This window comes from Fundulus heteroclitus, unplaced genomic scaffold (assembly GCF_011125445.2).
Source record: "Fundulus heteroclitus isolate FHET01 unplaced genomic scaffold, MU-UCD_Fhet_4.1 scaffold_166, whole genome shotgun sequence".
Taxonomy (NCBI): Eukaryota; Metazoa; Chordata; class Actinopteri; order Cyprinodontiformes; family Fundulidae; genus Fundulus; species Fundulus heteroclitus.
Window position 1 is genome coordinate 316,220 of NW_023396578.1, and position 8,522 is coordinate 324,741.

The window sequence follows — 8,522 nt, forward strand, 5'->3', positions numbered from 1 at the left end:
ATTCCATTGGCAAATAGTCTTATTTACCTGCTCAAATCAAGGACAAATACACTAACTTTAAGAACATTTTACTTATTTTTAGATCCGTTTTTGCAGTGCATCCTCACGACCTTCTACAGAAGCACCATAGAGAGCATTCTGTCCAGCTGTCTCTCTGTGTGGTGTGGAGGCTGCAGCGCCTCTGACTGGAAGAACGTGAGGAGAGTGGTGAGGACAGCAGAAGGGATCATCAGGGCTCCTCATCCCTCCATTAAGGACATTTCATCTCAGCGTTGTGTGTACCGAGCCCGTAACATCATCAGAGACCCCCACCATGGACTGTTCTCCCTGCTGCCATCTGGAAAGAGGTTCTGCAGCAGCTTTTTCCCTGCGTTGAACTGTTGAACTGTTGAACTCTAAACTGGACTCTGCACCACATTTGCATCTTTATTTGGCACTACCAATGTTGCCAAACGTTTATTTATTTAAATAGTACACAACTCAACATTTACTGCATTTTCTCGCACATATTGTGTGCACTGCGCAACACTTTTGCATACAAATTATTTTTGCACATAAACAATGGTTGAACAATTCTCTGCACACTGTTCTTGCACACTTTTTTCACCTGCATTGTTACATCTGATCACTGCTGCACTTGACATTGTGTTTGAAATCCCAATACACTGTCGTAAGCTGTATGCAACGGAATTTCGTTCTGTATGCACTCTGTACATACAAAATGACAATAAAGTTGTCTAAGTCTAAGTCTAGGTCTAAGTCTTCGGTGTCCATTAGGTGAAACCCTAGGACAGATGCAGAAGATGTGTTATGAGCAAGGAGCTGGACCCCAAGTGCAGAGAACCAGGCGTGGGAAAAAGGTGCAATCAACAGTTTATTTAGTCCTTTAGGGAAGCAGGGAGAGGTGGTGTCTCTGGAAGCTGGGGCTGGTCAAGGAGGAAGGAAGGCTCACGAGGGTAGCAGCTGGAGAAGTGGTAGGCGGGTGGTGTGGCTCGGTGGCAGGTGGCTGGTGGCTGGAGCGGAGCTGAATCCTAGGAAGACAGAACAAAGGTTACTTTGTGGAAGAAAAACAGCAGAGTCTGAAAAAAGAGAGCTTTCTCTAGAGGAGAATGTTGGTTGATCTACCAACTAGCGGTGACCATCTAAAAAAGAGGTCCAAAGTCTTTTACCCAGACCCGCTGCGGTTGCTAATTACAACAAAAACATGAGCTTGTGTGACATCAAGATCATCTTTAACCCAATGTCAAGCCACAAAATAAATTGACATTTCAAATTGTCTATTTGAAATGTCACATATGCTTTGACCTGTTCGCTTAAAACAGCTAGATTATGGACCACTCACAATGCTTATATGGATCAAGCCTATTGTTACGGATTATAAAATTACAGAGACTGGGCTGCGAAAGGCAATTACCATATAAATTACAGATTGACAACAGACTCTGGAGACATAGAGCCTGACATGCTTAGATTAGACAGTATGACTGATTAGGGGAAGATGTGTCAGCTTGGACATGTCTACATTATAGTATGATCTTCTCCACCAATGTGATGAACGTAACACTGACATCATACTGTGCCCACCCTTGAATGGGTGTACAAAGTTGGTTCTACTTAATGTCTGTATGAGTAATGAATGGGGCTCTCTGGCATCCGGAAATCTACCCGTCACGTTGTATTGTATGAGAGTCCAGTACTGAAGATGTAAACATCTGCCTTTTAGATTAAATATGTTAAAATATAGTTTTGGTTTCAAGAGTCTTTTTATTACTACATAAGTTTATTATACAAACACCACATTATTCAGGAACCTGGGGTGACCGCAGCTAGGTCAATTCTTTAACAAATGGTGATTCCACCCAATCTGAATGGGTGTTTTTGAGAAGGTCCACAGAGGGAGATGACATCACAGCTGCAGCTGTAAAGAAGATAAAGTGAGATTTCCTTTTTTAAATCTCTGGGGGCTGTGATGTCAGATCCTATGTGAGCAGAATTTCTGTAACTTTTAAGGGCAGAGGATTGTTTCAGGACAATTGTTTACAAACGTGTCGGTAAAAATTGCGTATGGCTTACATCGGTGATCAGTCCAGGGGGCCCGGCACCAGCCCCCACAAAAAATTGTGGCCTTGAGAATGTAGCTTTCAAAAGCTTTGTTATATACAGAGGAAGACTCATCTTCTTCTGCATACAATATTAAAGCTGCCTTTCTAACAAACAGGCACACATATTAGCTTTGGTTTAAAGTCCTTGACCTTTCTTAAAATGTTCAAAAAGCTCCTAGCTAAATCGGATATAGGGTTTAGATGGTTCCCTAGTATTCTCATAAAGAAGCTTAAAAGCTGCTTATCCGATTAATAGACCGAATATATAAACAAAGTAAAGTAAAGTAGTATGAAAACGTATAAAGAGGTGAGGGACTGAGCAAGAGGACACAGTGGTCATTTTCAGGAAAATGGGTTTTATTTCCCCAAAATAACAAAAGTCCAAATAATTATAGGGCCCTTAAAAGAGGTCAAATGAAGAAACTAACTGAAGGCAAAAAATATCAAGGTTAAACAAAAAACTAACTGTTCAAACAAACAAACTGACCTGACACTCAACAAACATAAAAGGGGGCTTAAATACTGGCTGATCAGACCAGACTGACACACTGAGGAAGAGGGAATGCGAACATCTACAATACAACAAAAATAACTAAACACTTAGATTAAGGATTAAATTTAAATGACTAATAATTAAACAAAATTAACAAAACAAACAAATCACAAAAGCAAAAGAAAGATTATGCAAAAAAGTTAGAATGAGGACTCCATGGCCCCCCCCCTAGTGGAACTCCAGATGGTACCACCCAATCAGTCAGTCAATCTGTGTTTGGAGTGTGCCAGCCAGAGTCCTCTGCTTCAGCCCAGTTGAAGGTACTCCCCACAACACCAGAAAAGGAAGCACAAAAAATAGTATTTGACAAAATTAAATGTTCAAAAGTTAACCAAATGTGCGCGCTACAATTGGAACTAATCTCTTTCAATATTGTCATAATAACAAACAAACCAATGTATTTATGCTGCAGTATATGTATGTGAAAACTTAAAGTGAAAAAGTGGTCACAGGTGTTGGCCATCACAAAAGAGTTAAAAAAAGAGGAAAATACAGTAAGTTACTGTGATGATTATGTGACGTGACGGAACTAGAAGAGGCACAGCGTTACTGGGGCCGCATTAAGGTGAATAACCTCCGAGGTGACTCTTGGTCTTCCTATCCTGGGGCGGTCCTCGCGTGAGCCAGTTTCTTTGTAGCGCTTGATGAAGGACCATCATTTCTTAAAGTAATAATGGCCACTGAGCTATCTAAAATTTTAGCTTCATCTAAACCTTCTACCTGTATGTTAGACCCAATCCCAACCAAGTTGTTTAAGGAGGTATTCCCTCTGATCAGTGGTTCTATTTTAGACATGATTAATCTATCCTTGGTAAATGGATATGTACCACAGGCCTTTAAAGTAGCTGTTATTAAACCTTTACTTAAGAAACCATCTCTTGATCAAGATGAGTTAGTAAATTACAGACCTATATCTAATCTTCTTTTCTTATCTAAAATTCTTGAGAAAGTAGTTGCTAATCAACTATGTGAACATTTACAAAGTAATGACCTACTTGAGGAGTTTCAGTCAGGCTTCAGAGCTCATCATAGCACTGAAACAGCTCTGGTGAAGGTCACCAATGATATTCTCATGGCCTCAGATAATGGACTTGTGTCTATACTTGTCCTGTTAGATCTCAGTGCTGCATTTGATACAGTTGATCACAATATTCTCCTACAAAGACTTGAGCATACTGTAGGGATTAAGGGAAAAGCATTAGGCTGGTTTAAATCTTATCTGTCGGACAGATTCCAGTTTGTTCATGTTAATAATAAATCTTCCTCAAACTCTAGGGTCACCTGTGGAGTACCACAGGGTTCAGTCCTTGGACCAATTCTATTTACTATATATATGCTTCCGATTGGCAAAATTATCAGACAGCATGGGATTAATTTCCACTGTTATGCTGATGACACTCAGCTATATTTATCCATAAATCCTGATGAATCCAATCAGTTACTTCGACTGCAGTCATGTCTTGATGACATCAAAAGCTGGATGACTTTAAATTTCCTGCATTTAAATTCTGACAAGACAGAAGTTGTAATCTTTGGGCCAGAGTCTTCAAAAAATAAAGTTCTTAATCAATCACTTAATCTGGATGGCATTAACTTGGCCTCAGGTAATAAAGTTAAAAATCTTGGTGTTGTTTTCGACCAAGACATGTCATTTAAGTCCCACATTAAACAGATTTCCAGAGTTTCCTTTTTTCACCTCAGGAATATCGCCAAAATTAGAAACATTCTGTCCAGGAGTGATGCTGAAAAACTAGTCCATGCATTTGTTACTTCAAGGCTGGACTATTGTAATTCTTTACTATCAGGAAGTCCACAAAATGCAGTTCGAAGTCTTCAGCTGATTCAAAATGCTGCAGCAAGAGTTCTGATGAGAATCAACAAGAGGGATCATATTTCTCCAATTTTAGCTTCCCTTCATTGGCTTTCTGTTAAATCAAGAATAGAATTTAAAATTCTCCTTCTAACGTATAAAGCCCTTAATAATCAAGCTCCATCATATATCAGAGCTCTGATTACCCTGTATGTTCCTAACAGAGCACTTCGCTCTCAGACTGCAGGTCTGCTGGTGGTTCCTAGAGTCTCTAAAAGTAGAATGGGAGGCAGATCCTTTAGCTATCAGGCTCCTCTCCTGTGGAACCAACTCCCAGTTTTGGTCCGTGAGGCAGACACCCTATCTATTTTTAAGACTAATGTTAAAACTTTCCTTTTTGACAAAGCTTATAGTTAGAGTGGCTCATACCCTGAGCTATCTCTATAGTTGTGCTGTGATAGGCCTAGGCTGCTGGAGGACATCAGGGTCTAATTTGCTCACGCTACTGATTTCTACTGTTCTTCAGTCTACTGTTCTCCAGTTTTGCATTGTATTACATTGAAATGACTGTCGTCATTTCAGCTTTTAACTTTTTGCTCTCTCTCTTTTTCTTCATAGTAGGTACACCTGGTCTGGCGTTCTGTTAACTGTGACATCATCCAGAGAAGATGGCTCACCCGCTACTACCATCTAATGTAGAACAGATTACTAGATCAATGTGTGCTTCTGTGCTTTTTTGTCTCTCTTGTTGTGTCTCTGCTCTGTCTTCTGTAACCCCAGTCGGTCGAGGCAGATGACCGTTCATACTGAGCCCGGTTCTGCCGGAGGTTTTCCATCCCGTTAATGGGGAGTTTTTCTTCCCACTGTCGCTTCATGCTTGCTCAGTATGAGGGATTGCAGCAAAGCCATGTACAATGCAGACGACTCTCCCTGTGGCTCTACGGTTCCCCAGGAGTGAATGCTGCTTGTCGGGACTTTGATGCAATCAACTGGTTTCCTTATATAGGACATTTTTGACCAATCTGTCTAATCTGACCCAATCTTTATAATATGATTGAACTTGATTTTGTAAAGTGCCTTGAGATGACATGTTTCAGGATTTGGCGCTATATAAATAAAATTGAATTGAATTTAACTTCTTTTTCTTTACTTAGCTGCTTTTTTCTTGCCATAATACAAATTCTAACAGTCTATTCAGTAGGACTATCAGCTGTGTATCCACCTGATTTAAGCACAACACAACTGATGGTCCCAACCCCGTTTATAAGGCAAGAAATCCCACTTATTAAACCTGACAGGGGACACCTGTGAAGTGAAAACCATTTCAGGTGACTTCCTCTTGAAGCTCATCAAGAGAATGCCAAGAGTGTGCGAAGCAGTAATCAAAGGAAAAGGTGGCTACTTTGAAGAACCTAGAATATAAGACATATTTTCAGTTGTTTCATATACACATATATATGTATATATATAATTACTCTAATGAATGAGAGCGCACAAACAGAGAACCAAACATATCTGTTTATGTAAACAAAATTGAAAATAATCTGCGCTCCAAAAGCGGTTTCCCATTATCTAGCATAGAATTGTGTGAGGAATTGGCGCCCCTCGCAGCTGCATGCACCTCCTGCTTGCAGTTAGAAGATGCTGCAACCATGCACACAGAGGTTGACAGGCTGGAGGCTAAACAGGGGATCCACTCTACGGTGCAGTCGCACCAAGGTGCCAGGCAGGTTCGGGAGGCTTCCCAACCACCCAGTCTGTTTCAAGCCGAACCGGTCTGTGGTCGAACTATTGTTTTGTTTCCCTTTCTACCCAATAATAAAATGCAGCCGCAGGCGGCATGTGCCACAATAGGACATCATTCTGAGTCAATCTGATATTTTGCGGCATTCAAACGGCCCCTCATAATTAAACAAAGAAAACAAACAAGAAAGAAACTGGAGCAAGTTACAGTAGCAAAGATGCTGGAAAGAAAGGAGAAAGAAATGATAGAGAAAATGTCTGCGGGATGCAGCCTGTGTGCAAAATTAACCAGTTAAGTTTTCACCACTGTTATTTAACTGTAGGGCCGCAGCCCTTTATTGAATTATGAGTGATATTATGAGTGTTTAGGATATATTCAGGGCACACAGGACAGTAAAGGTTACGCTATATGTGTATAAATAATTAGCCTACTATGCTTTTTTAATTAAAATGAATGTTGATCCCCATTGTCGATCCACACTTACAGAGTCTGTGTTCAAAGCATAATATTTTAATAATTGTAGGCTACATCCTGTTTTCTAGTGTTCCTGTATTTACTATTTTTTACAATCCCAAGAAAAGTAGATATAAGTTGAGTTTTTTTGTTTGCTTGGTGCTTTCCTTATTTTGTGTTTTTTAATTGTATTTGTGTTCTAACACTACATTCCGTAATGTTCATTATTGTTGCTGTTATCATTTGTAGCTGAGGAGGCCAGTTTCGGTTGAGGTCATGGCATGGAGTTTATGGAGAGTAACAGAATAATGCCAGTCATAGGACTGAGGAGGAGACATATGAGGAGGGACAGCAGAAAGAGAAGGAGAAGAATTAGGTGATGGAGGAGCAGCAACCACCTAAAAGACAGTGCCAGGTACAGGTACAAGGCTGGGTTGGTAATAGGTGTTTGCATTGAATTATATAAAACATTCAAGGATTTCAGTCCAAACCAAGGCTTGTTGACATCTTTAAGCTAATAGGGTGAAAAGGTTGATTCATTTTAGGTCTAGCTTGTATCTGAAAGTATACCTATATTCAATATTTGCTTTGATATATATGATAAGCTGCTTGCTTAGTAAACTGAAAAGTTTAGTAAACAAAACTTCTGGGGGGGGGGGGGGGGGGTGTCGGAGGGGTAATCCAGGGAGTAATTCAGTGTAGAACCGCCACTGCCATCAGGTCATGAATCTGTACAGCAGCATGCTGTTCCCCTCCTATAGCAACGTATTATGACACTCATGGACACAAGACAAGTAATATCAGCTATTAGGAATCCTGTTCCATCTTTCACAGAAAATAACCACAAAGTTATCTTAAAAATCTATAAGTGAAAGATAAAAGATGCTGGTTTATGGTGGCCATTGTGATTTATATTTTTCTAAATGATCAGTGTGATTTTTATGAATGACTCACTAGTGTATAGACTGACGCATACTGCAGAGGCCAGTGAGAGCGATGAATGGTGGGGGAGGGAGAACTGGATTGAGGTGTGAGACAGTGCAGAACAGCCTAACGGTTGGAGGGAAAAGGGGGTGGAAGAAAAATCATGTGAGGCATGAAAGTCAAACAAATGCAATCAATAGCTTGGACAAGCGTTCTGTTCTATTTTCACCAACCCTGACTAACTGACTCTCGTTTTCCTGTTTCTGTTCTTCAAGTAGTGCAATTAGCCTGAATACGCTGATTCAAATGTTCTTTTACACACACACACACACACACACGCGCGCGCGCGCACAGAGGCAGCTCCGCCTCCTCTGCAGTGAAGCAACAACCAGGGAGGGCAGCAATGGAGGAGTCAGCAGTGCAGCTAGAAAAACTAGAAAAAACACAAGAACCAGAGGATGATGGAGGAAAAGCATATTGGAAGAATGAACGCTCTTTCTCGAACCTGCTTAAGCATTCTTGCTTTATATGTTGGTCATCTCCTGGAGACACAGACGTCATAGAAATGGATGACGGAGTCCTGGCCAAGGCAGCCGAGATCAGAGTAAGACCGCAGCACCTGCCTCTGGTGTGTGCGCATGTCTGTGTTTTTTTTTTCTTTATTTTTCCCCGTCTGTCGGCTTTTGGAGCATATGCACGCTTTTATGTTTGCATGATTCGTATCAATAATGCCAAAATGACATGGTTCAGATGTGTATCAGTGTGTGCTTAATGTGTTTTCAGTTTGAGACCGTTCCATCACTGCATTTCCAACAGTGCTCCTATGTGATGTCATAGATTTATCTTTGGGTTGTAGGATCTAACGAAAATTTCATTTTACAAATTATTTTAACTATAACATGTTGATACTCCTTATTAGATGTGTTTAAGTCTTCA

The 8,522-nt window shown here is 40.5% G+C and overlaps 1 long non-coding RNA gene across 1 annotated transcript; it reads right to left on the minus strand.

Annotated features, from left to right (window-relative positions):
• Window positions 1-413: 413 nt before the first annotated feature.
• Window positions 414-8,190, minus strand: LOC118558851. Its single transcript, XR_004928517.1, has 2 exons — window positions 8,092-8,190; window positions 414-1,031 (listed from the first exon to the last, which is right to left on the minus strand). It is a non-coding gene; the product is annotated as an uncharacterized LOC118558851 (long non-coding RNA).
• Between the last annotated feature and the right edge of the window lie 332 nt (window positions 8,191-8,522).